Raw genomic sequence first — 22,413 nt, 5'->3', positions numbered from 1 at the left:
AAGCTGCTTACCTATTGCAGATTCAGTCTTCCCAGCCTGGTGCAGGTCTACAATTTTGTTTCTGGTGTCCTTTGACAGCTCTTTGGTCTTGGCCATAATGGAGTTTGGAGTGGGACTGTTTGAGGTTGTGGACAGGTGTCTTTTATACTGATAACAAGTTCAAACAGGTGCCATTAATACAGGTAACGAGTGGAGGACAGAGGAGCCTCTTAAAGAAGAAGTTATAGGTCTGTGAGAGCCAGAAATCTTTCTTGTTTGTAGGTGACCAAATACTTATTTTCCACCATAATTTGCAAATAAATTCATTAAAAATCCTACAATGTGATTTTCTGGATTTTTTTTCTCATTATGCCTGTCATATTTGAAGTGTACCTATGATGAAAATTACAGGCCTCTCATCTTTTTAAGTGGGAGAACAATTGGTGGCTGACTAAATATTTTTTTTGCCCCACTGTATCTCACCAGGTCAGGATATTTAAGCCTCCATAAATCCACTAGTTCCAATATATCAATGATTTTCATGATTTCCTTAGGTGCACAGGGGTGATAGTGTGATTTCCTTTAAGGTCTATTGAGGTATTTAAAACCGTATTATAATCGCCCAACATAATAAGTAATTTGCTTGTGGGCTTGATAAATTATGGTATATATTTTCAAAGAATCATGGATCATAATTAATTGGACCATATCGATTAATGAGACAAATTTGTTTATGGTCCAATAACATATTAAAAATGATCCATCTTCCTTGTGATCTGTTTGAACAATTTACACATTCGGATCTAAATTATTGTTAATTAATATCATCACCCATTTTGAGTTTCTTTTCCCTTGGGATAAATTTATTTTGCCCCTCCAATCCATTTTCCACACAACTTCATTTAAAATTGTTGAATGAATTTCCTGTAAACGACAGATATTATATCCGTTCTCTTTTAGCCAGGTAAATACTGATGGTCTTTTCTTATTATCTGCTAATCCATTACAATTATAATGAGATACAAATCTAAATTCTATTTATCCTAATATATGTTTGTAAACCTTCCATTTAAAAAGTACCATGATGATTGAATGTCCATTTAGCTGTTCAATGTTATTTGCACTGCTCCTGAGTAAACCTTCATTTGGACTCCACTACTCCACCCTCTAAAACCTCCCCCCAAGTTGGATTGTCATCCCAGTGACTTGCAGACCACCCCTGTCCACCTGTATCCTAGGGTCTTTGAGAGATTGGGACCCATCCTTTAAAAAGAGCACACTGCCACCAACAGAACAGAAGCAGATTAACTGCCTTAAGCATTTCCAACTCCCTCACCTCGATTGTATAGTATACAGTTGTCTAAAAAATATATATACTGTATATTAAAAAATCTTGCATATCTTCATTTATTTCCATAATTAATTAATAATATGCATAATAAAGTAGGCAGTAAATATGAAGGATTGTTATCAATAACCAGGATTGGGATTGCAAAAATGACATTATTATTATTATTTTGGCAAAGAATTATTGTGATTCTTCCTTTATTGTCCCTAACATCATTACCCCATAGCAACACATGTGAGACACACACACACACACACACACACACACACACACACACACACACACACACACACACACACACACACACACACACACACACACACACACACACACACACACACACACACACACACACACACACACACACACACACACACACACACACTCCCCACCCTTCCCCCTCAAACAACCACAAGCTCAGATGTTCAACAGTTGTTCCATCCCTGAGCCCAACTCAAGAGAAGACTTGATGTGCGAATGCGAAAGTTGTAGCTTTGCATAATTGAGGGGAGATTTGATTAACCAATGTCAAGCCCTAGCAGATGGAGCTCAGATGCACCGCCCTACCCTGAAACACACACTCACTGGTCCCCCGTTGTGACCATTTTCCCAAGTATCTCTGTGCAGTCAGACCTTTTCATTATTTTGTGCCACCAGGGCCACAATCATTTTCCCCCTCTCTGATTGTCCGAGTGTGTGACCCCCTCCCCATGGGTTACTGCAGCCAATGTTGCCAGCAATGCCATTATCTGGGTAGGGGCACCCCGCCAAAATTCCCACAGGCTAGGAACAAGGTCATCAAGATTCTCATTAGCAGCTCTGAGAAATCCCTTGTATATTATGCTCACCCATCCGGGGACTTTGGCTTTGGAAGACCAACCCTGCCAGGCAGGCTCAACATCTTAAGGGGGCGGTGTTGCTTTAGTGGGTCCACATTTATCTTTCTATCTTGGCTGCATATAGGTTACTTGCAGTAGGTTCATAACACAAATAATCTCCTTATAGTGTGTTGGTCACTCAGGTGGGTGTCTAGGATATAGAGTTGGGGACCGTTCCGTCATGATAGGAAAATAAATAAATAAACTAGGTTTGTCATTTATTTTGAAATGTATATCCCATATCTGCACAAAATTGAAAGCTCTCTCTGTCACAACTCCTGCTAACAGACACACGGGCTCTGGCATTTTCAACCATTTTCCTTTTTCACTCACATACTGTAACTCCACACTTTTCCAAACAGAAAAACACACACCACTTCCATCACAATACACCCGCACATACCCACATACTGTGCATTCTATGTCCTCTGTCTGCTGTGTTTTTATCTCTACCATGTTGATTCCTACCTAATTTCAGGCGTTTCAGTACTCTTCTGTTCCTTATATTTGCAGATGTATTATTTCAATAATGAGCCTTTCTTCTAATGCTGTCTTTTATCTATTTATAAATACTATAAATAGAATGTAAAATACTAATTATTTTACAACATTCCCTATCTTCAATGGTTTAGTGTGTTTGTAGTTTATTTCTTTATCAATTGTTGTTTTTGATTGTTTTTTTTACAACAATCCCTACCGTGGACGGTAATTGGGTGTTCCATTATTCAACGACTCTATGGGATCTTTATATTATTTAGAACAGCCATGGAGAAGACTTGGTGTCTCGGAACAGTTGACTATTAATGTACAGTTTATCGACTATGAGAGCTACACGTTTCCCTTTAATTCTATTCACCTTGAAGAGTGGTTACAGAACTTGGCACCGTTCTGCATTTTCCAATGGGAACTGATTATTCATTCCTATTTTTGTTTCATCGAGTCTTATGCCCAGGCTTTTAACCATTATTTTATCTTTAAAGATTGCAAATTTGGCAACGATTTGGGCGCTAGTATTGCTGTACTCTCTGTCCAAAATGGAGTACACGTTCAAGTTGGATTTTGTTGACAATATCGCCTGGGATAAAAAACGCTTTAAGAAGGAATTCTTTCACCTCACTTTCTATCAGAGCTAAGGATAAGACCCAGATGCAGACAGTTAGAATCACAGATGTTTATTGACCCAAAAAGGGGTCAGGCAAAAGACAGGTCAAGGGCAGGCAGAGGTCCGCAATCCAGGGCAGAGTCAATAAGGTACAGAACAGCAGGCAGTCTCGGGGTCAGGGCAGGCAGAAGTTCGTAATCGGGTCAGAGTCAGGCAGGCTCAGGGTCAGCGCAGGCAGAATGGTCAGAACCGGAGAAACTAGGAAACAGAAACTTGAGATAGCAGGAAGACGGGACAGCACGCCGCTAAGACCTGACAAGACAAGACAAACTGGCAACAGACAGAGAACAAAGGTATAAATACACAGGGAATAATGGTGATGATGGGCAACATCTGGAGTGGGGTGGAGACAAGCACAATGACAGGTGAAACTGATCAGGATGTAACAGTGACCCCCCCCCCCGATAGCGGATTGGGAGTGGAAACCAGAGGACAGGCTGGCTGACGACCCAATGAGGGTGCAAAATGGGTGGCTTTAGAAAACCTGGGGGAAGCCAAGTAACAAGACCCAGAGATATATGGCAACGGGGGCGTTGAGGAACAGGGAGTGGTTGGAGAAGGCCAGGAGCTTGCCGCGGAGTCATATTTTCTGCACACACCATGCAGGCAGCAACGAATGCGGAAACATCCGACACCATGGAAGGCCACCAAAAGCGAAATTGAACCAGGTGAATAACTGGGCCCAACGAGCCTACCTATGAATTGAGGCACTTGGCAGTGCGGAGATATTCCAGGTTCTTGTGGTCAGTCCAGACTAAGAATGGGTGTTCCACCAGGAAACGTTGCAGCTGCACTCTGGATGTGGGTTGAGGCCAATCCACTACCGCTCTCACATTGTCTGGATCCATCTGTCTATGTCCGGCAGCGATGACATATCCAAGGAACTCATATTTCTCTGCTTTAACGAAAAGCTGATTCTTCAGGATACACTGAAGGACATGTCAGACGTGGAGGACATGTTCTTGAGCTGACCAGGAAATGACCAGGATGCCGTCAAGATAGACAAACACGAACGGGTTCAGCATGTCCCAGAGCACATCGTTGACCAGGGCCTGGAGCTCAGTCCGAATGGCATAACTAAGTACTCATAGTGCCGCTAGCCGTGTTTTTGCCATTTTCTTTAATACCGGGAAGTACCAGATTTTCTAAATGGATCTTGTCAGTATTCCATGTAAGGCTTCTCTCAGAAACATGTTCTCCTTTTTAAGTTATTTAACGTCTGTTTCAATAGTAACAAAACTATTTGTCGTCCTTAACGTAGGAGATACTGCTAGCTAGCTAGCCAACAGCTAGCCAACGTCTACCGAATAGAACTTCAACAACCCGGTCAACATTCCGCTTCGCTCCACAGGTAGTATCACATTTTCATTTCACTTCATTACAGTACAACGGTTTGATTTGTTTGATCGTAGCTAGCTAGCTACATAGCCGTCTTTGCATCAAAGACAATTGTGTAGTCTAGAGCGATTTTCTAGGTTAGCTAGCCAGCTATTGTCGTTCTTTTAACGTAACGTAATCAACACTGCTAGCTAGCCAGCTAGCCCCCGAATAGCAGCACTGTAGAAACTATTACACTCAACGGAACGACTTGATTAGTGTAGTGTCAACAACGCAGCCACTGCCAGCTAGCCTACAAAGTCAACAACGCAGCCACTGCCAGCTAGCCTACTCCAGCAGTACTGTATCATTTCAATCATTTTAGTCAATAAGATTCTTGCTTCGTAAGCTTAACTTTCTGAACATTCGAGACGTGTAGTCCACTTGTCATTCCAATCTCCTTTGCATTAGCGTAGCCTCTTCTGTAGCCTGTCAACTATGTGTCTATCTATCCCTGTTCTCTCCTCTCTGCACAGACCATACAAACGCTCCACACCGCGTGGCCGCGGCCACCCTAATCTGGTGGTCCCAGCGCGCACGACCCACGTGGAGTTCCAGGTCTCCGGTAGCCTCTGGAACTGCCGATCTGCGGCCAACAAGGCAGAGTTCATCTCAGCCTATGCCTCCCTCCAGTCCCTCGACTTCTTGGCACTGATGGAAACATGGATCACCACAGATAACACTGCTACTCCTACTGCTCTCTCTTCGTCCGCCCACGTGTTCTCGCACACCCCGAGAGCTTCTGGTCAGCGGGGTGGTGGCACCGGGATCCTCATCTCTCCCAAGTGGTCATTCTCTCTTTCTCCCCTTACCCATCTGTCTATCGCCTCCTTTGAATTCCATGCTGTCACAGTTACCAGCCCTTTCAAGCTTAACATCCTTATCATTTATCGCCCTCCAGGTTCCCTCGGAGAGTTCATCAATGAGCTTGATGCCTTGATAAGCTCCTTTCCTGAGGACGGCTCACCTCTCACAGTCCTGGGCGACTTTAACCTCCCCACGTCTACCTTTGACTCATTCCTCTCTGCCTCCTTCTTTCCACTCCTCTCCTCTTTTGACCTCACCCTCTCACCTTCCCCCCCTACTCACAAGGCAGGCAATACGCTCGACCTCATCTTTACTAGATGCTGTTCTTCCACTAACCTCATTGCAACACCCCTCCAAGTCTCCGACCACTACCTTGTATCCTTTTCCCTCTCGCTCTCATCCAACACTTCCCACACTGCCCCTAATCGGATGGTATCGCGCCGTCCCAACCTTCGCTCTCTCTCCCCCGCTACTCTCTCCTCTTCCATCCTATCATCTCTTCCCTCTGCTCAAACCTTCTCCAACCTATCTCCTGATTCTGCCTCCTCAACCCTCCTCTCTTCCCTTTCTGCATCCTTTTACTCTCTATGTCCCCTATCCTCCAGGCCGGCTCGGTCCTCCCCTCCCGCTCCGTGGCTCGACGACTCATTGCGAGCTCACAGAACAGGGCTCCGGGCAGCCGAGCGGAAATGGAGGAAAACTCGCCTCCCTGCGGACCTGGCATCCTTTCACTCCCTCCTCTCTACATTTTCCTCCTCTGTCTCTGCTGCTAAAGCCAATTTCTACCACTCTAAATTCCAAGCATCTGCCTCTAACCCTAGGAAGCTCTTTGCCACCTTCTCCTCCCTCCTGAATCCTCCTCCCCCTCCCCCAACCTCCTCCCTCTCTGCAGATGACTTCGTCAACCATTTTGAAAAGAAGGTCGACGACATCCGATCCTCGTTTGCTAAGTCAAACGACACCGCTGGTTCTGCTCACACTGCCCTACCCTGTGCTCTGACCTCTTTCTCCCCTCTCTCTCCAGATGAAATCTCGCTTCTTGTGACGGCCGGCCGCCCAACAACCTGCCCACTTGACCCTATCCCCTCCTCTCTTCTCCAGACCATTTCCGGAGACCTTCTCCCTTACCTCACCTCGCTCATCAACTCATCCCTGACCGCTGGCTACGTCCCTTCCGTCTTCAAGAGAGCGAGAGTTGCACCCCTTCTGAAAAAACCTACACTCGATCCCTCCGATGTCAACAACTACAGACCAGTATCCCTTCTTTCTTTTCTCTCCAAAACTCTTGAACGTGCCGTCCTTGGCCAGCTCTCCCGCTATCTCTCTCAGAATGACCTTCTTGATCCAAATCAGTCAGGTTTCAAGACTAGTCATTCAACTGAGACTGCTCTTCTCTGTATCACGGAGGCGCTCCGCACTGCTAAAGCTAACTCTCTCTCCTCTGCTCTCATCCTTCTAGACCTATCGGCTGCCTTCGATACTGTGAACCATCAGATCCTCCTCTCCACCCTCTCCGAGTTGGGCATCTCCGGCACGGCCCACGCTTGGATTGCGTCCTACCTGACAGGTCGCTCCTACCAGGTGGAGTGGCGAGAATCTGTCTCCTCACCACGCGCTCTCACCACTGGTGTCCCCCAGGGCTCTGTTCTAGGCCCTCTCCTATTCTCGCTATACACCAAGTCACTTGGCTCTGTCATAACCTCACATGGTCTCTCCTATCATTGCTATGCAGACGACACACAATTAATCTTCTCCTTTCCCCCTTCTGATGACCAGGTGGCGAATCGCATCTCTGCATGTCTGGCAGACATATCAGTGTGGATGACGGATCACCACCTCAAGCTGAACCTCGGCAAGACGGAGCTGCTCTTCCTCCCGGGGAAGGACTGCCTGTTCCATGATCTCGCCATCACGGTTGACAACTCCATTGTGTCCTCCTCCCAGAGCGCTAAGAACCTTGGCGTGATCCTGGACAACACCCTGTCGTTCTCAACTAACATCAAGGCAGTGACCCATTCCTGTAGGTTCATGCTCTACAACATCCGCAGAGTACGACCCTGCCTCACACAGAAAGCGGCGCAGGTCCTAATCCAGGCACTTGTCATCTCCCGTCTGGATTACTGCAACTCGCTGTTGGCTGGGCTCCCTGCCTGTGCCATTAAACCCCTACAACTCATCCAGAACGCCACAGCCCGTCTGGTGTTCAACCTTCCCAAGTTCTCTCACGTCACCCCGCTCCTCCGCTCTCTCCACTGGTTTCCAGTTGAAGCTCGCATCCGCTACAAGACCATGGTGCTTGCCTACGGAGCTGTGAGGGGAACGGCACCGCAGTACCTCCAGGCTCTGATCAGGCCCTACACCCAAACAAGGGCACTGCGTTCATCCACCTCTGGCCTGCTCGCCTCCCTACCACTGAGGAAGTACAGTTCCCGCTCAGCCCAGTCAAAACTGTTCGCTGCTCTGGCCCCCAATGGTGGAACAAACTCCCTCACGACGCCAGGACAGCGGAGTCAATCACCACCTTCCGGAGACACCTGAAACCCCACCTCTTTAAGGAATACCTAGGATAGGATAAAGTAATCCTTCTCACCCCCCCCCTTAAATGATTTAGATGCACTATTGTAAAGTGGCTGTTCCACTGGATGTCATAAGGTGAATTCACCAATTTGTAAGTCGCTCTGGATAAGAGCGTCTGCCAAATGACTTAAATGTAAATGACTTAAATGTAAATGTAAATAGTATTGACTATACCTTTTAGCTTGTTTGGTCCTTTCTCCATTGTCACATATTTTTCGTCACTCATTTCGAGGCTCGCCTTCATCTCCTTTATTTCTTTACTGACAAGTTCAAGTACGCCCAATTGATAATTTATTGATTTTAGCAGGTCAGTTTCCACTCTTACCGTACCAGGTGGTGAAAAGCATAAATCATCAGTGTTTGTCAAGGAATCTCATAGTTTTCTCTGAGTTTGGTTTTCAATTTCTTTCCTGCTTCCTCTCTGACATGTTTTGGCCTTGAATGCATTCGTAATATTTATCAATAAACTTATCCAGCCTTATAAGCTTTTAAAAGTTATTATCCAGCTTGAATGTTATTCCCCACTAGTAAATAGATCAGTGTAGTACTACAATTTAGTCAGTTTTATAGATATTGAATATTGCTGATATTGCTGATTATATTATCTGATTAGGCATTCTGCACCGCCATCTTCAGGCCGCCATCTTTCTCTTTGACTTAATTGCAAAACTATAAGTTAAAGATACAACATCCTGTAAGGAACCTTGGACACATTTTTGTTTTCCTTAGAACCAATTACAATAGAGTTACTGTATGTATTTTTTGTCAGGCAGGACCATACAGCACTGAATTAAAGCACATTTGACTTGGAAAGTTGTCTATTGAACAGCTACCAAAAAAGTGAAGTTTACATGAATCATACATTTTCCTAGTTTATATTTTCACCTATTGTATCTGTGTGTTTACAGGTCTATATTTCCTAAATGCATGAAGATATCCTTATGCTCTTTATTTGTTTGTGTATGTTGGGCAAACAGCTTGTGTTGTGTTGCACATTTTAGAATATCAGAGCTTGCAATATTGGGTTACATGTGCTTATTACCCCCCTAAGATTATTCTGGACTTTTTGAGTTAAGGGAGTGTGTCACAATATCTATCAATTGTACCACTTTCGCAGTAAAATATTTTTACACAACCATCCTTTTGATATGTGTGAGACCTTAGAGATATAGAAAAACATAGTTGTGCAGGAAAATTCTCAGCAACAAAAGAGTGATCAAATGAAGAGCCTACATCTGTATGAAGCCAGTGTGTTCCATGTAAGATAATGGACACCAGTGGACCAGAGAACAGAGTTTGACAGGGCTCCCAGCACAAACCGCTGCATGCCAGAGATATGGCCTCTCTGGTTGGTTAAATAAGATATGAAGAAAACAGCAGAGTGCAGTGCCTCCCTGGCTGTGAGGGGCTGCTGAGGTCAATAGGGGTATATAGTCTTCCAAACTGCAGATAGTGAACAATAGGCTCACCACAGCATAGAAAGCACAACATCTTGGGCCAAATGGAGAGCAACGGCCACCAATAGAACAGGTTGTTTCACGAGTGAGGTACTATTCAGAATACTGAGCAGGTCAAGATAAGAGTTGTTCCCTTTACAGTATAAATACCTCTAATAATGTGGGTACCTGGTAGTATATTAACAATAGCCCATCACCCAGTTAGAGGAGAGATGGAGATATGGAGCCAAGTATTTACAGAGCAATTAGGGAGAGAGTTTAAAGAGCATTTAGAGAGCAGAGTTGCTGCAGTGCTGTGAGATTTAGTGGCGATAGTGATTTTCCAGGGTCGAGGAAATAGAAAACGATTATAGCAGGAATCAATGGCACTTGAGGTTAGCCCAAAGTTTTGCCCTCTTCCATCTATTTCCTGCTGACCACTGAATTCTGTATTCTGTTTTCAGGCAGGACAAGCAAGGCTTAGGGGACACTCTCAGGATCAAAGAGAGAATTCACGATTAGTGTCACTGAATGGTATTTAAATGATGCTGTAATTGAAATGCTGAATTCAGCATTCCTCGCTTTATTTATTGCCCAAGGGTCCCAATATTGACAGTGTGATGACCGGGGCAGTAAACCTAAGGTAAACAGTCATCTTGATCATCCTGAAAGATTGGACACTGCACATAATCAGTCCAGGGGCATAGCATGTGCTCAAGATTAATCTGGTTCACTCTGTTGCAGGGCCATGCACAGACCTTTCAGGGGGCAGGTGCTCAAAAGGAAAAAAGGGTACTTTCATAATTCATATCGCGATATTCATCACATACTAACTGCCTCTATAGAGAGATTTAGATGTAGATTTTTTTTAGGCCTATTTATTTCTGCAAAAACACACACACTCATCACAAATTATCTAAATGGCAGGCTACTTTCACACTGACAAACAGAGAATCTGAGATTTTAAAAAACAACATTGTCTTGAATCCATCAATAGCCTAGGCCTAGGTGTGTGGAGACACACATATTGTACACTTTGAGGAGTAAATTATAATCCTAAAAAATATTTCCAGTTTCATGGACTCACCCAATGACACAACTCACTCGCCTGCAATGGCCGCGATGCGCTCTTGCCAAGGAGGAGAAAAGGAGCCATTTGCTTTCCAACCTGTGTTTTCCCACGATTGTACGTGACATATTGCGAAAGGCCTGTTTTGTCTGAATGCTGTCCACCGACAGATTTGCTGCACATTCCCGACTGTAGGCTATGCCTTGTTATTGTTAAGCTATTGATCCTCTGTGGCTAAATTATAGGTCGCTATGCAAATGATAGGCCAATTCCAGCACCATTCCCACGGTTATGATTCTATAGGGAAATAAATGATGAAATGTTGCTGGGTGCATGTGAGCTCCAGACAGGACAGACCATCGGACGGGGTAGGGGTGGGGGTGGTGTATTTGGCGACATCACCACAACTTTGGAGCAGTTGGTTCAGAAGAAAAAAATAATCCTAATAATTATACCACCGCCCAAAAGGGCACTTGGCTAGTGGGAGGGCAAAGGAAAGGTGCTCAGGCACAGGTAGACCTCTGTCTGTGCAAGTGCCTGCTCTGTTGATGACACAGCAAGCAGCCAGTGCTGTCCTCAAAGCATTTTCTTTCAGCAACCGAGAGAAGTCAAAGTATTCAAACTATCATTTCTCACTGTTCTGTGTCTGTCACCCCCCCCCCCCCCCCCAAAGGCCTCTCCGCAATGTACAGTTTACTTTGAGGTCACTAGGATGTCAGGTTGATGCTGATGTTTCCTGACATTGTTATTTTAAAGTCCTTTTTGACTTTTTAGCATTTCCCATTTTCGTTTGTAACTTTGGAAGCTCCCAATGCTCTCTCAGAGTGCTTTCACATCTCAACAACAAACAACTTGCTGAAAAATTCTGTCCATCCTACGAATAAGGTAAAAGGCTTACTTACAAGCCCTTTCCCAACAATGCAGAGTTAAAATGAGAAAATAAAATTGAGGAATATGAAGCTACAGTGCATTCGGAAAGAAATCAGACCCCCACACTTTTTCCACATTTTGTTAAGTTACAGACTTATTCTAAAATGGATTAACAGTTTTTCCCCCCTGAACAATCTACACACAATACCCCACAATGACAAAGCAAAAACAGGTTTTTAGAAAATTTGCAAATGTATAAAAAAATGTAAACTTCAATTTCACATTTACATAAGTATTCAGACCCTTTACTCAGAACTTTGTTGAACCACCTTTTGCAGTGATTACAGCCTAAAGTCTTCTTGGGTATGATGCTAGAAGCTTGGCTCACCTGTATTTGGGGAGTTTCTCCCTTTCTTCTCTGCAGATCCTCTCAAGTTCTGTCAAGTTGGATGGTCAGGGTTGCTGCACAGCGATCAGGTCTCTCCAGAGATGATCGAATGGGTTCAAGTCTGGGCTCTGGCTGGGCCACCATAGGGTATTCAGAGACTTGTCCCGAAGCCACTGCTTTGTTGTCTTGGCTGTGTGCTTAGGGTCGTTGTCCTGTTGGAATGTGAACCTTCACCCCAGTCTTAGGTTCTGAGTGCTCTGGAGAAGGTTTTCATCAAGGATTTCTCTGCACTTTTCTCCGTTCATCTTCCACTTGATGCTGACAAGTCTCCCAGTCCGTGCCGCTGAAAAACATACCCACAGCATTATTCTGCCACCACCATGCTTCACCGTAGGGATGGTACTGGCCAGATGATGAGTGGTGCCTGTTTTCCTCCAGACGTGACACAGTTCAATCTTGGTTTCATCAGAACAGAGAATATTGTTTCTCATGGTCTGAGAGTCCTTTAGGTGCCTTTTGGTAAACTCCAAGCGGGCTGTCATGTGCCTTTTACTGAGGAGTGGCTTCCATCTGGTCACTACCATAAAGGCCTGATTGGTGGAGTGCTGCAGAGATGGTTGTCCTTCTGGAAAGTTATCCCATCTCCAATGAGGAACTCTGGAGCTCTGTCGGAGTGACCATGACCAAGACCCTTCTCCCTCGATTACTCAGTTTGGCCCGGCGGCCAGCTCTAGGAATAGTCTTGATGGTTCCAAACTTCTTCTATTTAAGAATCATGGAGACCACTGTGTTCTTGGGGACAATGCTGCAGACATTTTTTGGTACCCTTCCCCAGATCTGTGCCTCGACACAATCCTGCCTCGGAGCTCTATGGACAATTCCTTCAAAGTCAACTGTGGGACCTTATATAGACCGGTGTGTGCCTTTCCAAATCCTGTCCTATCAATTTAATTTACTACAGGTGGACTCCAATCAAGTAGTAGAACATCTCAAGGATGATCAATGGAAACAGGATGCACCTGAGCTCAATTTTGAGTCTCATAGCAAAGGGTCTGAAAACCTATGTATAAAGGTATTTTTGTTTTGTTTTTATACATTTGCAAACCTTTCTAAAAAACCTGTTTATGCTTTGTTTATGCTTTGTCATTATTGGGTATTGTGTGTAGATTGATGAGGAACAAAAATAATTAAATACTTAAATACTTAAATTAAATACTACATTAAGTCTGTAATGTATCAAAATGTGGAAAAAGTGAAGGGGTCTGAATACTTTCCGAATGCACTGTATATAATGTAAGGGGAGTCCCAGTATCATATCAATGGTATGAGGTAGTTGAGGTAGGTATATAAATTCAGGCACAGTATTATCACGGCACAGGAGAAGGCCCAGATCCAGACAGTTCAAAGTAACAAAAGTTTATTACAAAAAGAAGGAGTCGGCAAACGAAAGGTCAAGGGCAGGCAGAGGTCAGTAATTCAGAGCAGAATCCGAAAGGTACAGAGCGGCAGGCAGGCTCAGGGTCAGGGCAGGCAGAATGGTCATAACCGTGAAAACTAGAAATCATGGACTAGGGAAAAAATATGAGTACGGGAAAGCGCTGGTAGGCTTGACAAGACACGCACAAAGACAGGTGAAACAGAACAGGGTGTGACAAGTATAGGGTAAATTGACTGGACATCAGGATAGATAATAGTAATAGAAGTTAAAAAGAAAAGTAGCAGCAGCATATAAGATAAGCGTGTGTGTACGTGTGTGTTTGTGTGAGTGTAAGTGTGTGTGAGTATGTGCATAGAGCCCTGTGAGTGTGCATTGAGTGAGTGCAAAATAGACTCTGATAGTGCGGGTCGCCATTTGATTAACAATTTAGCAGTCTTATGGCTTGAGGATAGAAGCTGTCTCGGAGCCTGTTGATCCAAGACCCCAAGACAGCTTGCCGGACTGTAGCAGAGAGAACAGTGCTGGCTTGGATGGCTGAAGTCTTTGGCACCACCTGAAATAGAGGTCCTGTGCGCGGCCTGTCTGTTGGTGGCCCGTCTGGAAGTCCAGGAGGTCCCAGGTTTCTGAGCTTGTTGATGAACTTTGAGGGGACTATGGTGTTGAACGCAGAGCTGTAGTCAATAAACAAAATTCTCACATAGGTATTCCTCTTGTCCAGGTGGGAGAGAGCAGTGTGAAGTGCGAGATTGAGTCATCTGTGAATCTGTTAGGGCGTAATGCGAAATGGAGTGGGTGTAGGATGTCTGGGACTATAGTGTTGATGTGACCAGCCTTTCAAAGCACTTCATGATTACAGATGTGAGTGCTTTGGGGTGATAGTCATTTAGTTATGTGGGGAACAGGAACAATGATGGTCAGCTTGAAACATGTTGGGATTACAGAATTGGCCTAGGAGATGTTGAAAATGTTTGTGAAGACACTTGCCAGCTAGTCTGTGCATGCTCTGAGAACGCACCCTGGTATTCCGTCTAGCCCAGCGGCCTTCCGAGTGTTAACCTGTTTAAAGGTCCTACTCACATCAGCCATGGTGAGCAAGATCACGTAGTCGTATAGAACAGAATGGCTCATTGTTGTTTACCTCGAAGCAAGCATAGAAGGCATTCACTTTGCTAGGGAGGTCTTTGTCATTGGGTAACTCATGACTGGGTCTAATCCATAATAGTCTGCAAGCCCAGCCTCATTTGACGAGCAAAGGAAACGTTGTAGTAGGATTCCATCTTAATCCTATTTGTCCTTTTGCATGTTTGATGATTCATCGGAGGTCGTAGCTATATTTCTTGTATGTGTTCATGTCTGTGTCCCTTTCCTGGAAAGTGGTGGTTTTAGCTTTTAGCCCAGCGTGGATGCCCCCTGTCATCCATGGTTTTTGGTTTGGGTACGTACTTACAGTTACTGTAATAAACTCCTCGATGTCATTGGATGAGTCTGCTCCATCTGTCGGTCTAAGAATAAGTAGATCGATACAGAATAGAATGAGGTATAAACAAATAATATTTATGGAATAGAATATATCCCTATAGAATCCTAAGATAAGTGCATATTAACATTAACATAAATAAGAAATTGTAGAAAATATGAAATGTAGAAAATAATAAAATATAACACTGAGCTTTGGCTCTGCTTCCTGGTAATTAGTTCAGTCCTAACAATATTATACAAATAGCTTTGTCTATGCAATGTAAACATACTGTAAGCCTATTGGCTATGGCTGCAGCTATATGTCTTAAAATAGGCCAATAAAACCTATACAGCTGTGTGATTAACTTTGGTTCCCTCTACTGCCTGGGCATTTTCAGCATCAGCATGGGCACCAGTCTATCTGGACTGTCTGGAAGAAATTGAGATAGTATAACACATAGTTATATAAGCAGTCATTTACACAAATACACTCCTGCCATGCAATCTTAAATGTTACTAAGTGTGTAAACATTTCAATGTTTAAATTAAAATCTTACCATCGAGATATTCCTATTCTGCACTTTCTTGAGGCAAAATCATCAATGATGTCATCAAAGGACATGTGTTTCCCCACATCATGATTTATGCTCATGATGGCCAGACCAATCAAACGTTCCTGTGACATGGAAGACCTCAGGTAGCTTTTGTTGAGCTTTCATTTTGAAAAGTTCTTCTCTGCCGATGCTACTGTTACTGGTAGGGTGACTGCAGTTCTTAGGGCCGTCCAAAGGTTAGGATAGAGTTCCTCCAGATTGTTCTGACAGAGAAAGGAAAGCAGCTCAAAGGCAGTCATCTTATCTGATGGCAGATCAGGTAAATTCTGAATCTCGTGTCCCAGATCCATTCCACTGATGTCACAGTCATCTCAGAAGTTTAGAGTGTTTTCAACTTCCATGCCGTGAGCCTTTAAAGATTCACTGGACATCTGTGAGGCAGCGCTGACGTTCAGCAGCATTCCATATTTGGTTTTCACCTGGTTGAGTGTTTCAAATCTCTCATCCATGGATGTCACAGCAGAGTCGACAACAATGCTGAAGTAGTTATTTAGTGCATCAGTCACTGGTTCATCAGGAGCCTCGTAGTTGAAATGCCTCTTGTTGTTTCTCATTCTCTTCTCTTTCAGAACAGCCTCCACATTCATTTCTTCACAAATTATTTTGGCCTATGTCTGGGCCTCAGAGAATCCAATTTCCCGGTATGTAGTGTTTAGTCTTTGGCTATGCCGGATTAAGTGATATGACATGCTATACTATAAAATAGTTTCTCCTTTTCTCTGTAATTAATATTACCTGATTGAGTTAATCATGTAAATGTAATTAACTAGAGAGTCGGGGCACCACAAAATAATATTTATAGAGCTGTTATCTTCCGAATAAACTCTATCAATAGCAGTCAATATTAATCGTCACCTTAATTCAGTCTCATCTGAAAGTTGTAAATTCTTGGTTATCTGCACGAACCCTGGCTAACAAGTTGAATCAGCAATACAAAATTGGGATTAATTATTTATTTACTAAATACCTAACTAATCACACAGAATTACACATACACATAATTAAATCATAACTTGATTACAAATTACGTCATAAAGGAAAACGTCTCTAGCGGGCGGAACAGATATGACAGCTGGGTCTGGGTTTGAGTGAAAGAGCGGGAAGACTGAGGGACACAGGGAGAAGCTGTGCTATTGTAAATACAGTATCTTATGCATTCTAAATTACCGCCCATTTGGAAAAGGAAAATGCAATAAATATTTACTCTGCGCTGCGCTTCGGTAGGTTGGTGGTAGATGGAAGGCCGTGTTACCCAACCGAGTCCTTTGTCCTTTGAGGAATGTCTCTGCTGGTAAATTGGATACGTTTTATTAACGTCGTTGTGTTGAAAACGGGATGCTCTGTCTGTTCCTTCCTAACCTGCGTTTGCACCTGCTGTTGCTAACTCAAAGGCTAGGAGGTAACACTTCTGTAGTGAATATGTCAGGATTTGGCCAGGGTTGTTCCGGGTTTTGGTCACTAGATGCCCCCATTGTGCTTTTTGACCTTATGTTTTTTCCCTTGTTCCCCATTATTATTTGCACCTGTGCCTCGTTTTCCCCTGATTGTATTTAAACCCTTAGTTTCCCTCAGTTCTGGGCTCTGTGTTTGTATGTTAGCACCCAGCCCTAGTGTTCTGTGTTTTCTTGTCGATTCCGGTGGATGCTCTTGTGGAATTCTGTTTTTGTTTTGAGTATCTCTTGAGGCTTTTTTGTGCTATTCCTACCACCTTTTGAATTTGCCATTTTTGTATTGAAGGACTTCTCCTTTTTTACTTTATTAAATACACCGTCTTAAGTACTGCTGTGTCTGCCTCATCTTCTGGGTTCTGCTGACTATTCGTGGCTCAGTTGGTTAAGTGACTGTTTCTCACTCCGGAGACCCAGGTTCGTAACCGGGTCCTGACAGAATAAGAGTTCAAAGTTCATACCATTTGCAACCAAAGCTCACGCTGATGTTGGCTTCGTTCTGTAGTTATTATCTGAACCATTCTGACATCGGACCGTCATCCTCACATCCTCGGAACAGGAGGTTATATTGTAGTCAAGGATTTATATAGGAAGGGAGAGGAGGGCGTGTTTGAAACGTTTTGTAACCCATGACCCTTCACAGGAGCGGGACACTGATTGAGCAGAGCCCTAACCTTATGAAAACCCAAATCTCTCATTTGGAAGCTAAAATTACATTTAATCTCTTCACCAATAATTTTATATTCAAACATTTAAACTAAACAACAATTCCATGTGAATCCGATAAATCTGATGTGTAGACTTTCCACTGTAGAGTTTGTCATCTTATCATTGATGAGAATGTCTCAGATGACAACCGAACTGACATCATTAAGTACCACTGCATATGTTCAATTGGTCGGATTACCAGAATATTGTTAATTTCCCCCCACATTCTGATGTTCCCAGAGTCTCTATGTTAACCAAGGGGTTTTCAAAGGTATTTATGACGGTCATAAACCTACCCCCAGGCCAACGTCATGACAGTAGTGTGGGGGGCCTTTGCATTTGAGATTTAATTCACTACGATATCCAACTGCGTTGAGGCGGACTGGAGGTGCTTATTCACCTTGTTTGTCATTGTCAGTATCTCACACTATACGACACAGCAAATCAAGAAGCGGAAGGACCCAACTTCCTCTGCAAGTGCTTGTGCCTCCACTTTGGCCACAGGATCGTTGATCGTCTGTCTGGCTTCCAGTAATGCCTCCCAAACCTCAGAAGCCTGATACCTGATTGTACTTTGGAGCCTACTCCCCCATCTTGTCACTCCATGGCTCCACGGTTATGTTCACGTGTTTCTTCACTCCAGCATTGTGTGCCAGCTGAAAATAAGGTGAAGAGCTTTTGCACATGCCCAAAAAACCCAACTGCATCTTTTGAAGATTTGGAAGCATCTGCAATGATAAGGATTAGAGTATGATCTCCACTTGGGATGAACACGGCTTTAGGATTTATTTTGAGCAGTCTGGCTTGTACTCCTTGGTGCTTGCCCTTCATGTTGGCCCCATTATCACAAGCTTGCCCTCTGCAATCTTCGAATGGAATTTTTAGCTCGTTCAGCTTATCTAAAATAACAGTGGACAGATTCAAGCCTGTTGTAACCTCAATATTCACAAAGTGGAGGAGTGCTCCTTGATCTCTGGCTTTCCCTTTAAAGCCATGCTTCTCAGAATAATGTACAATTGCTCCTGGTCTGGTGTACAGTCCAAGATAATGGAGAAGTACTTTGAGTCTCTTACTTGAGTCACTACTGCTTCCAGACTCTTGTCAATCACAATCTGTATCAGCTCATTCTGTGTGCACTTCTCAATGTAATGAGCATGTGTCTCTCCATCTTTAATTTTGCTGAGATGATTTTCCATCATGGGGTCAAATTTTGCCAGTAATTCAACTTAATTAAGGACGTTTCCATTATCTGGTTGGAAGAGTTTGTCTGATCAACCCCTGAATGCTAGGTTTCTTTCAGCCAGAGACTGGGTGATACTTATTAAACATGTAAGGACATCCCGCCATCTCTTTCTTTCAGCCTCCAAAATTGTCATTTATGTTTTGTCAAGAGTCTGTCCCCGACTTAGGTGCAGATCAAGTTCCTCCACGTAATCATATTGTGTGTGTGTTCAGGACTACCCTCATGGTGTTTCAGAATGGCGTTGATATTTGACCAGTCATTCACGCCTTCCTTTATTATGTTGTAGTCTTTTGTGGAAAAGAGCTAATAGAAAAAACAACATTGTTTTTGATTGAGTATGAAAGCCAGCTCCTGGTAATCATTTCCCCATTTAACAGCTGTCTCTATAATACGCCTGAATGGAAACCTCTTCTAGACTTGTCTTTAGGGTAAGAAAAATCCAATCCTCATAAAGTCTGTTAAGACTGGGGGCCAATCTGCTGGGTTATTTGGTGGAGCAGCAACTGTTCTATTAGGGTCTGAGCTGCTAGTATCTGATGCTGGCTGTAAACCTCTGGTTGTGCTAGTACTATCAGGAATCAAGGTAAGACTCAGATGCAGACACGTCAAATAGACAATGGTTTAATATTCCAACAGGGGCAGGCAGGTGTCCGAAAACCAGAGGTGGGGCAATGGTACTGGATGGCTGACAGGGTCAGGGGCAGAATGGTCAGGCAGGTGGACTCGGAGTCAGGACAGGCATGGGTCAAAACCAGGAGGGTGAGAAAAAGAGAGGCTGGGAAAGCAGGAGCTGAAAACAAAAACGCTGGTTGACTTGACAAACAAGACAAACTGGCAACGGATAAACAGAGACCACCGGTAGCAGGAGACAAAGGGCTGTGAGACATAGATTTGACTCTGAACACATGAAAGGTGGGATGTATATGAAGGGTACGGGGTAACAGAAGACGAACAGCAGAGGGGCTAATAATCTTGGAGATGGGAAATGGGCCGATAAACCAGAGGGAACGTTTGCGGGATTCCACCCGGAGGGGCAGATCACAGGGGTTAGCCATACCTTCTGCCTGAAACAATACTGGTGAACCGGGGTCCGATGGCGATCCGCTTGTCATCGATACCTGGAGGTGGTCTTGAGGAGGGCCAACCAAGCTCTCCTGTAAGTAAGACGACAGCTGCGGACAAACATCCGGCCAGAAGGTACACCGACCTCTTCCTCCTGCTTGGGGAAGAGTGGGGGCTGATACCCCAGGGAACACTCAAACAGAGATAGGCCCGTGAAAGAGCTGGGAAGGGTGTTGCAGGCGTACTCGACCCACACCAGCTGCTGGCTCCTGGAGGTGGGGTTGGCGGAGACCAGACAGCGCAGAGTAGTTTCAAGGTCCTGGTTGGCTCGCTCCGACTGGCCATTGGACTAGGGGTGGAACCCAGAGGACAGGCTGGCCGATGACCCAATGAGGGTGCAGAACGCCTTCCAGAACTGGGATGAGAACTGAGGCCTCTGTCGGAGACCATGTCCATGGGCAGTCCATGGATCTAGAAGACGTGCTGCACCATGAGCTGGGCAGACTCCTTGGCCAAGGGTAGTTTGGGAAGAGGAACAAAGTGAACGGATTGGAAAACCGGTCGAACACAATCAGGATGGCAGTGTTTCCGTCAGACGGGGGAGACCCGTGATGAAATCCAGGGATATGTAGGACCAGGGACAGTGAGGGACAGGCAGTGGTTGCAGAAGACCAGCCGGAGCATGCCGAGGAGTCTTATTCTGAGCAAAGTCGGAGACAAACGCTGCGACATCCGAAACCATCATAGGCCACCAAAAGCATTGTCGCACTAAGGCCAGCGTCCGGCGGGAGCCCGGGTGGCAGGAAAGCCTGACGGCCACCGTAAAGCAGTAGGACTTCTTGGCACTGACCCACATGGATCACCCAGTCCTGGAGGAATGGGCGCACTCCAGGACCGCAGAGCGGACAGCATCATGCACAAAAATCCGGTTATCAGGGCCCCCCCCCAGGGTTCGGCTGGAACTGCTGCGCCTCCTGGACTTGTTTCCCTATACCCCAGTTGAGTGCCATTACCAGGCACGAGGTGGGAAGGATGGTATCGGGCTCCGGGATGGTACCCATGGGGCTATAGTGGCGGGACAGTGCATCCGGCCGGTACGAGAGGGTAGAAGTTGAACAGTGTGAACAGCAGGGCCCATCTGGCTTACCTAGAGATACTCCAGGTTCTTGTGGTCTGTCCACACGATTAATGGGTGTTCCACACCATACGGCCAGAGCCTCCATTCTTCCAACGCCATCTTCACCGCGAGATGCTCATGATTCCCCACATCGTAGTTATTTCCCGTGGCGTTGAGGCAGTGGGAGAAGAAAGTGCAGGGATGTAGTTTGAGATCCAAGGCAGAAAGCTGGGACAGGACCACCCCCAATCTGACATTAGAAGCATCGGCCTCCACCACAGACAGAAACGCTCTCACCTTTCCGGAATCCATTTGCACAATCCCTGTGGTGATGATGAAACCCAGAAAAGGGATGGTGGAACGATGTAACTCACACTTCACTTCTCTTTACAAACAGCTGGTTCTCGAGGAGTCATTGGAGAACCTGTTGGACTTGGAGCACATGTTCTTGGGTGGAACGGGAGAAGATGAGGATGTCATCTAGGTAGACAAAGAAGAACCAGTTCAACATATCGAGGAGAACATCATTGACCAGAGCCTTGAACATTGTGTTTAATGACCAAGAGTCCAGCAATACAGACAACTCTTCCTGTCGATCCTGTATTGCCATTCTGCTGGCGACAGCCCAGCTCTGTCAAGTGGCATAGGCTCAGGAAGCAGTGACTCGGCTGTCTTCGGTAGCCCTCGGGGCAGGTCGGGAAGCCTCGGGTTCTCTCAGCATCAACACCGTCGGGTGCTGCTGGGATGACTCATAAACAAGGTGGGATCCCTGGGCATACAAGCTAAATCCAATTTCCTCTCCCTCTGTACCTGTAGTCACCCATCAATATGGATGTCAATATGGATGATCAAAGTGATGAGGGAATCGAGCTCCGTAGGTAACTCTCGGGCTGCAAGCTCGTCCTTGACCTCCTTCGAGACGCCATGCAGGGACATATCGAACATTGACTCTTGATTCCAAGCACTCTCCGCTGCCCACCACATAATCAGCATTACTGCGGGAGTCCTGACGAAGCTGGATTAGCTACCGGGCGACCTCTTGCCTGGAGAACGGGGCATCAAAAACCTTCCTCACTTCTCCCACAAACCCCTCCAGACTAGCGCATATGGCCGGCTGTTGTTTCCGCACGGCAGTAGCTCAGGTGAGAGCCCTGCTGGACATGAGGTGGGCTATCTTGGAGCAATCCGAGGGGAAGGAGGAGGTCTGAAGCCTGAAGACGAGGGTACACTGAGCTAGGAATACCTGACAGGTGCTCGGCTCTCCATTGAAGCGTTCCGGAGGAGGTAAGCGGTGCTCCCAAGAAGGTGGAGTGGCAGATGAGACGGCGCTGCTAGCAGCTGAGTCACTGAGGAGCTGTGGGGTTACCACCGTGGTAGGCAGCCTCCCAGACAACCCGTGGAATTGCTCCAGCAAACTGTCCAATGCCCGGCATT

The sequence above is a fragment of the Oncorhynchus masou genome, chromosome 11, assembly GCF_036934945.1.
Source record: "Oncorhynchus masou masou isolate Uvic2021 chromosome 11, UVic_Omas_1.1, whole genome shotgun sequence".
Classification (NCBI taxonomy): Eukaryota; Metazoa; Chordata; class Actinopteri; order Salmoniformes; family Salmonidae; genus Oncorhynchus; species Oncorhynchus masou.
The sequence above is the reverse complement of the archived record's forward strand: the minus strand, read 5'-3'. Positions refer to the sequence as shown.